This window comes from Gallinula chloropus, assembly GCF_964237585.1.
Source record: "Gallinula chloropus genome assembly, chromosome: 8".
Classification (NCBI taxonomy): domain Eukaryota; kingdom Metazoa; phylum Chordata; class Aves; order Gruiformes; family Rallidae; genus Gallinula; species Gallinula chloropus.
Window position 1 is genome coordinate 12,615,346 of NC_140093.1, and position 9,168 is coordinate 12,624,513.

The window sequence follows — 9,168 nt, forward strand, 5'->3', positions numbered from 1 at the left end:
CGTGCTTACTATGAGCCAAGAAAGCTGGAGGTCATCTTTCCAGCCAACCTCGTGTCTGCTTCACTCACACAGTCTACTAGAGACTGTTCAGAACAGCACTTGTAAGGCAACAGCACAATGTCCACACCCAGCTGACACTGTCCGTGCTGCACCCACATTTACATTGGCTGCTGTGAATTGCCCCCCAAGCCGTGTGCACCACATCAAGCCCCCCAGCACCACACTGAGCACCCCAGCACTGCCAGGACGCAGAAGTATTCCGCTCCGAGTTTGGCAACTCTTCGCCAGCATCTCCACCTGGGCAGCTGCTGGGCTTGGCTCCTGAGCTGGCACAGGGGCAAGCTGACTCTCTTGCAATGGTGTCTGTTATGTTCTGGACAGAGAGTAGCAAACTGCAAACTGCTGTCGGACTCCTGAGCTTGCACAGAACGTCTGATCCATGTCCAGACCCTCAGCTGCCCTGCATACAGCCAGGACTCACCATCTTCTGCCATGAAGCGGGAAGGATGGTGCAGAGAAGCAATGTCATTTGCCTATGCAAAAGCAACTCTGGGGAAGGAAGCTCTGAATGACTGAGATCCCCCCTCAAGCTGTTCGACAGCGCTGCCAGAGAAGAGGCAGCTGTCAGAAACATCTTTTCAGACAGCAGCCGCTCTCTCAGAAGCAACAGGAATATTACAAGGTAGATTTGGGGTGTAACTGCTGAAAAGACGTGCAGGGGTTGTAACAAAAGCACTGGGGGTGACGGCTGAGAGCAGACCCTTTCCCCTGGCAAGGAGGAAGGCAGAGTTTCAGCTGTTAATCCCTCTCACTGCCCAAAACAAACAAGATTTCCAAAGCAAAAGGAAATCCTTGTGGATGAAATCCTTGTGTCCTTGTGGCTGAAAGTGTGGGCAGCACAGCGGACACTAAAAAGTAACATAATCCTGATATTTCAACCCAAACTTTTCCTATCAGCATCTCTTTTCACAACTCATTTCTTACAGCAAAACAGATTAATTGAACAAGCAGATCATCAAACACTGACTCTACTTCAGGGTCCCCATCCAGCCCCTTCGTAAGGTCTCTGCAGCAAAGCCTCACCCCTTTCAGTGCTCACCTATGCTTAAACCATTCCAGGAGCAGAGCCTGTCACCCTGACAGCATGGGAGCTCCACACCACACCTACAACATGTAAAGAAGAATATATATGTTTATGATGCACTAACAAGCATGGTCAGGGCTTGTCTCAGGAGAGATGAAGAAGCAAGCATGGATATAAAACAAAAGCAGCTTCCTAAAGGAGATCTGACTCAGGGAGACACAGAAAACCAGTCCAGATGTTCTCTTTAATTTATGTGATTTTCTCATCCCTGGCCAGTTCCCTGACTGGGGACCAGCTACCTGCCATAGAGCACCTGCAGCCACTGAGCTGAAAAGTGGCTCCTCACCAGCTCCTCACCAAGACATCTCTACCACAGAGTTAGGAGATGCAAGTGAAAGCTCAGCCACGCTGATGATCTTCCAAGCCAGTGAGTCAAGGAAACTCCCTGCTATTCCATGCTATAAAAAGCAGGCGATGCACGTGAGGATGTGGGGGGTAGGACACTCAGAGCCAGGCCTTACCAAATAACCTGTCTCATGAAAGGAAGAGCTGTGCATCTCCCCAGATGTAGGAAACCAGGATCCAACAGACTGAAGTCACGGCCCCCTCCTAGCACAGGGAGACTATGGTTAAGCAATCCTTGAACAGAATAACCTTGAAATGTTAAAACATTGAACTCGGAAGCATATAGGCAGCAAGCAGGGCAATGAATGTGCAGAGGTGATTCAGAAGCTACCAAAAGCAAATTAGATCCCTGTAAGACAGCAAGGATCCCATGGGATGCATAAGACCCTACTGACACCCAAAGCCCAGCTGTTTCTGGGGTGGAACGTGGTGCATGCTGAACCATACAGTGACACAAAGACCCACAGAGTTGGCTGCAGGTGGTGGGGATGTCAAGAGACAATGCACTAACCACAGTTCAGCTCAAACTGGACTTGTGGGCCAACCTTGAATTAGCAGCAGGGTTTGTTCCCCTCCCACTGACAGAGCCCAAGCCTGCCATGAGGGATGGCCAAAGCCTGGGTCCCAGCTGCCCTGGAGTTCCCTGTTTCAGCAGGTGTTCAGGGCAGTACTGAGAAATCCGCTTGTTTTTTCCCTGAATAAAATGAATTTTCTTTTGCTAGTGCTAAAGAAACCCAGACATGAGGTAAGGACAATTCATATCACATCATGAAAACACCCCAACTTACAGGAAGGGCAAAGTGAGCAACACACCCCAGAGAGGTCACAGTACAGAAGCACAGCTTCCCCTACAAGAACCACACGTGCTTCTGCTCTTGCTTCGGTAGAGCCTGGTTCCCCTGGGCAGAAGGGCTGAGGGGGTTTGCAGAGGCAATTGCTAGTGAAGCACCAGTGAGACCTCAGCCCCATTCCTTTCCTTCCTTAACCAGCCTCCAACTTCAGCCAGCAGCTCTAAACTTGGTGCTAAGTTTCCTTGCTTTGCCACCACAAACTTTGTCTTTGGGTGCAGCAACATCAGCCCACTGCCAGGAACTCTTCCAAATATAACCCAGCCTCTTGCACTGGAGCGATAAAAGACAGAATCCAGCCTTGGAGCAAGAAATGTTTTCATGCTGATGATGATGATGACAGGGAAATGCTGCTTGCTCTCCCAAGGCTTTCTCAGCCCCTCCATGCCAGCTGGGGTAGGAACTTCTCTTAGTCCAAGCCAGCAAAGGTGACTCACAGCAGAGGCAGGGAGCTGCGTCGCTGACTCAGATGAATGTCTTTATTTAATATAAAACCAACCCCTCCTCACTTTCCAAACCAGATTCACACAGGTAGCCAAGATTAAAAAACAGTGTGCCTTCCTTGCAAAGGTCACCTGCTGTGTCTGCCTGTGGCATCCAGCAATGGCCTCCTGAACTGTCCTCTACCCATAGTTGTCTCTCCATCCTTCTTCACACACTAAAGAGGTCGGGCTGAGGATGCCAAAGTCACGGAGGGCCTTCCACCAGATCTCCAAGGATGTTCCTGTGCTGGCTGCCTGTTCCTCCTGCAGATCCTGAAGGCGCTGGTAACCCGCTGCTGTGCACAGCTTGCTCACCATCCCTGGGTCTCCCTGACAACCAGCAGCCTCCTTCCTCGGGCTCCCTCTCCTGCTCTTCTAGCAGGCTCGGCACTGCTGGGAAATGGGATTAAAAGAATGGCAGGCTTCGTGCAATTCATCTGCAGCCACGAGGAGCAGCTGATGAGGCAGAGGAAGCCAGAAGAGCTCTGCCAGCCTGGTGGGTCAGCCCTGCGGTGTCCAGGCAGGCTGCCTGGGAAACTGAAACGCTGGGCTGCTTGCACTGGTGCTGAAAGCTTGCACTGGTATAAAACTGGGGGCACAGCCACAAAAGGCTTCCCTGGGAAATGCAGCCCAGAGCTGCTGCTCTCTAAGGCACCCTTGCTCTGCACCGGCAAAGGCTGAGGGATGGATATAGGGATTAAAGGTGGGTTTTAGCCTTCTCCCAGCAGGGCAGATAGATCTTCCTGGGAAAGCCTCCCACCTGCAGGTGACCATAACCTGTGGACCAGGGATATTGCCCATCGGGCTTTGATCTGCACGGGACTTGTCTCCAACAAGCACATGCAAGCCTGTCCCACGGCAACCCATCTCCCTGGGACCAGCCAGTCACCTTCCTCCATCGCTCCCAGCACAGGTTCCCCTTAGGGACCCTCTCCTCTGGCCCTTCCACCCCTGGGAGCCTTGCTGATGCCAGAGCCTAAGGTGGCAGTCATTGCTAACCTGCCAGGCTGACCACTGGCCCCAGGACTGCTGTGTCCTCCGCACCAGCCACCCACCGAACTGAGGCACAGAGAGCACTGCTCTCTGCCCAGCAGAAGCAGAGCACAAACCTCCCTGCTGTGCCTCAATGGACATTGGGGGTTACAGCCCCTGCTCCCTGATGCATTTCAGACCTGCTGCTTGTGAGGGGAGACAGCAAAACCCACCACAAGATCCTCATTTTCCTCTCCTGTGCTGGCAGAAGGATGGACTTCATCAAAATAACTTTTGCTTCTGTGCTTCCCGTGATCCATGGGAAGATGGATGCAGTGACCTCTAGCCTGTTGCTATCAGTCATGGCCACAATCTACAGCGAAATGACACTTCACTGGGAACTGAAATGTTAAACCATCTGCACAAAGGACAATGAGGCTGCGCGAGGCCCATGCCAGGATCCTCCCAGTGCACCAGTGACAGGCAGCAGAACAAGCAGCCCCCTCATGTGCCAGCATCTGAGGGGACCATGCCCTCATCGTCCCCAGGGGAGTGCTGGGGGTGGCACCACCTCACTCCTATTAGTCACACAATGGTAGAGTCTGGTAGTGCAGGACTGGCACTTGCAAAGGCAAGAAAACACACAAAGATGATTCTGGAAAGAGAAAGAAGCGAATGGTGTAAATTCCTTTAACTTCTCTGAACCTGCTGGCTCTGAAGCACGAGCTAAGAGGGAGAATAGCTCAAACTGTGCAAGCCAAAAGCCAACCCAAACCTGTGCTACAGCTTTAAAAGCACCAGCAACATTTTTCCCTGCTGATATTGCCAGCAGGAATAGAGCAGCCAGCCGAGCCCCTCCGATAAGGAATGCTTCTCTCACATATCGAGTTTCAGCTGCTCCTTCCTCCCCAGCCAACACTCCCATTCCCACCCAACATCCACCCTGCGCTTACGCGCACCAGGGCAAACCCGAAGCGCAAAGCAAAGGCCGGAGACATGCAAAAAACCCAAGTTAAATAGGACTCGTCACAGAAGCACCTCCAGGCAACAAGCTCTGCTGCGTCCAGAAGCGCTCAGGAGAAAACCCATGCCTAAAGCACAACATATAGACCACGCAGATGGAGCCACCACGCCACAGCCGCTCTCACCGCCAGCCACGTGCAGGCGCAGGGCCTCACCTTCAGAAAGAGAAGCTAAAGGTTTGTTTTCAGCACCCAGGAGGGCTGGAGCACCTCCCCTAGGAAGAGAGGCTGAGGGAGCTGGGCTTGTTCAGCCTAGAGAAGGCTGCGGGGTGGGGGGGACCTCCTGGCAGCCTTCCAGTACCTGAAGGGAGCATACAAACAGGAGGGGAATCAACTTTTTAAAAGGGTAGGCAATGGCAGGACAAGGGGGATGGATCGAAGCTGAAGGAGGGAAAGTTTAGATTAGATATTAGGGGGAAGTTCTTTACAGAGGGAGTGGTGAGGTGCTGGTACGGGCTGCCCAGAGAGGTGGTGGATGCCCCATCCCTAGGGGTGTCCAAGGCCAGGTTGGATGGGGCCCTGGGCAACCTTGTGTCGCTCCAGGCCTGGAGGTTGGTGGCCCTGCCTATGGCAGGGGTTTGGAACTGTGACCCTGGGGGTCCCTTCCAACCCAGACCACTCTATGATTCCATGAAGGGGTGACGCAGCCGACTGCCAGGAGGGGAAGGAGACACGATCCAAATATATCAAACTGCAGGGCGACCCGAATGGCAGCGTGACATCAGGCTTTGTGCTTAAGGTGTGCGAAGCAGAGGCTGGGCAGAGAGTTAGTTGCTGTCTCCATCACAGTGGGGGCAGAGCATCAGGTATTACTGAAGGCACACGCCTGTGGCCCCCGCTGCCCCTCCGGTGGCCAAGCCAGCTGCCCGGGGCAGGGCAACGAGCGACGTGCTGGCCCTGGGCGGGCGGAGGTGGCCGCACTCAGCTCTGACAGCCCAGCTTGGCCTGTGCTTGCACCCCAGGAGGGAGCGAACCGGGGGCAGCCGGCATGTTCTGCCGGCGCCGACCCCCAGCACCCGGCACGGGGTGCGTGTGAGTGGGATCGCCTCCTCCCGCACCGTGCCCTGGTGCCGGCTGGGCACCACACGCGCTGCCGCTGGGCTCTGCGGGGGCATCCCGGGCCCCCAGCGCGTCCCCAGCCACGGAGCTCCCGCCCGTGCCTCTGCCGCGTCCTCGACAGCCTGGCACGGGCGCCGTCACCCCACGCGTGCCGCCCCCCTGCCCCCACGCGTGCCCTGCCTCCGGTGCCAGCGCCCTCGCCGCACCGGCGCGGGAAGCACCCGCCGCACACGCCCTGCCCACCTCGCACCCTCCGCGTCGTGCCTCCCCCGCGGGCCCCGGCCCCCGGTCCGCTCACGCCTCCAACCCGGCGTGTCACGCACACGTGCCGCGCCCCGGCGGCCAGCCGGGCCTCCCGCACCCGCGCGCCCCGTCCCCCCGCGCCGCGCCCCGCACCTGCTCTCCGCGCGACCCTCGCGGGGCCCGACCTCCATCCCGGGCGCGCGCGGCCCCGCCGCCGCCGCCACCCGCTGCCGCCGCGCCACCGTCACGTGGGGGCGAGGGGCCGCCCCGCCCCGCCGCCGCCGCCCCGCACTACAATTCCCAGCGCGCACCGCGGCTGCCCCGGCCCCCGCCACGCACAGCGCGCGGCCGGCGCTTCGCCTCAGCTTCACACCCCTGAGCTCGGCGCTGCCCTTCGCCTCCGCGGCAGAACGAATGCCCCGCGAGTCGAGTCACCGCCCTACGTGGCTCGGGGAGGGGGGGCAACGGGCCCTCGGGTTTCCTCGACGGGGCGGGCGGGCCCCTCTGCGGCCGCCCCCCACTCCCCCCGCCGTGGGTAGGCGCACACGGGGGTGCCGGTGGCGGAGGCTGCTGCGAGCCCCCGGGCGATAACGCGGCTCTCGGCGAGCAGAAGTTGCGCTGCCCGCCGGGTGACTCTCTGCCGCCCGAGTCACGCGTCCGCAAAGGCGAGGAAAACCCCAGGGAAGCGGCGCGTCCCCAGCGAGGCAGCTCACGCCTTGAGCGCACCAGCAGCCACGTGTAACGGGAAAGAAGCTCGTTCTGCTGCCCACAGCGAAAGGGGCGGGGAAGTGCTGCAGAGGGACGCAAACTGAAAAGCAGCGAAAGGAGAAAGTGACGGTGCTGCCGTCGGGCCGGGCACAGCGCTGACCCCGACGGGTTCCTACAGGAGACAAACATCCCTCTCCAGAGTTGCCTGACGCCTCAGAGACCCGAGGCGGGCTTTTGCACGGTGCACACTTCCTATGAGTTACTTTTACAGCCGCAGATACGCTGCTCGCTGATGCTGTGCGTGTGGAGGCACCTCCCCCGATCTGAAACCCTGTGGCTTGTCCAACCAGCACAGTATTTCAGCAGCGTTTGTGGCAACCGGTCCCACGCTGCTGCTCTTACAGCAACAGCAACAACAAAACGCTTTCCAGAAGAGTTTAGTTCAGAGACCCAGGCTCCCCGTAGTCATTTAACACACAGGTGGAAAGTTTCTTGCATAGAGCCACTGATGAAGCAGACGAAGCTGACAGATCTAGTTTAGCTCCTAAATCAGGAATTACAAAACTCTTCTAGCTCCCCTAGTCAGAAACAGCTGGGAATGTTGCTTAACAGAGATTTTAAAAATTCCTTCAGAAAAACCTCTCCTTTTCCTCTACTTGTTTTACATGTTACTTAAGTGTTGCTGATGCCCACGTCAATTTAGAGAGCGTGTAAGAAAAATAATTCCATCAAAACCCAGCCTGGCTACACAGAGCCTGAAGTCAAACATCGGTGTGTTACCTTCTAGCACTGCCCTGAGACTACACTGGAGATTAATCCTGCAGTGTAAAATCTGAGGAGTGCCAATAGAGGCCATTTTTACAGGTATGAAAGGCTGTGTATGTCCTTCTGCTAAACAGCAGCGGAATTTGGAACCTCACAGACCCAGCTGCTGTTTGGGGAAGATTTGGGCAACATAAACTCATTTACAAACTCAATGTTATTTCTTTACTTATTCAAAGTACTTCCCAGAGAAGGCAGAATTGGAAGATCTTGGTAGACAGCAGACAATTTCATGTTAGGAATATGAAGCAATTTTTAGTAGGAGTAATGCCTGTGCTTTGGAACAACCCCCCAGGGGAAGCAAAGACCTTTGGAAAACACACTTGAATAGCTCACCTGATTCCGGGATCAGTGCAGTGCAATATTCCACAACACAGACTCTGGACTAGATGGGCCCCTCTGCCTTTAATCTATGAGTGCATTTAGTACCCAATTCTTTAGGTGTGGCTTCTGCTTGGCAATTTTAACAACTCCCCTTGGGAATGTCAGCTAGAACGTTGAGTGGGTAACATCTAGTTTGCAGTTCCCCCAAAACATACTGTGAAAATGGTGGTTACTGGGCAGCCAAGCTGTGATGTGTCATTTTTGTGAGGCAACCAGTGCTCGGGAAGAGTCTGGGAAAGGCCCAGGAAAGAACCTGCCCCATCACTGACTACAGCCTGTGGACGCTTTAGATGTGCTGTCTTCTTACAGCAGATACAAACTCAGCAGGGCTGCAGTTACACACTAGCTTGTAAAGTATTAGTTCTTACAACTGTCAGTGCCACATGGAACCCTCATTGTGGGGCTAGATGCTGATGCAATCCCGAGAGCTAGACAGAAAACCAAGAGCTGATGCTGAGCACAGTTGTTTTCCGTGGCATTTCAGCCTTCTGAACACAGAAGAAAAATACTCTTCAGGATCAGAACCTTTGCCTGGCTTTCTGCTGTGCCAATCAGCAAACAGATGGCATCCTGTTTGGATAATAAATGTGACCTGTGGATGTGGTACAATCTGGATTTTGTCTGCTTTCCACCCCTCACGAGAGCAGGCAGCAATCTGCCACCTTTGCAGTTAGTGTGTTTGTTTTGGGTAAACAGAGCATTCCTGTCTCAGTGTGACACAGTCACCAGATGGAACCGCACCCTACAGCCTCACAGGGGTTTGATTTAAAGTTGTTTTTTTAATGCTCCTTTTATTTGGCACCTCCATTGTTAGTATTTATTGGTCATCTGGCGATAGCATCTTCCCTTTAGAAATGTAGTCTGACTTTAACACCCTCAAGTCTCACTTGTCATCAATCACTTGCCATCAAATCCCACGTCATCTGGAGGAAAACACAGAAACTATCTGACCTGTGGCTCCAGGAATCCATGTCTGAGCTTACGCTACACGTGGAGAAGAAAACAGGGTGGAACTCAACCTCCAGCTCCTCCTGCTCAGATGGAGGCAAAATCTCTCACTGGCTGGAGATGTCAGTGTGACTGAGCAGCAGCTCTCTTCTAGACAGTAGAAAGCAGCAAGAGGAACATGTGAAAACATG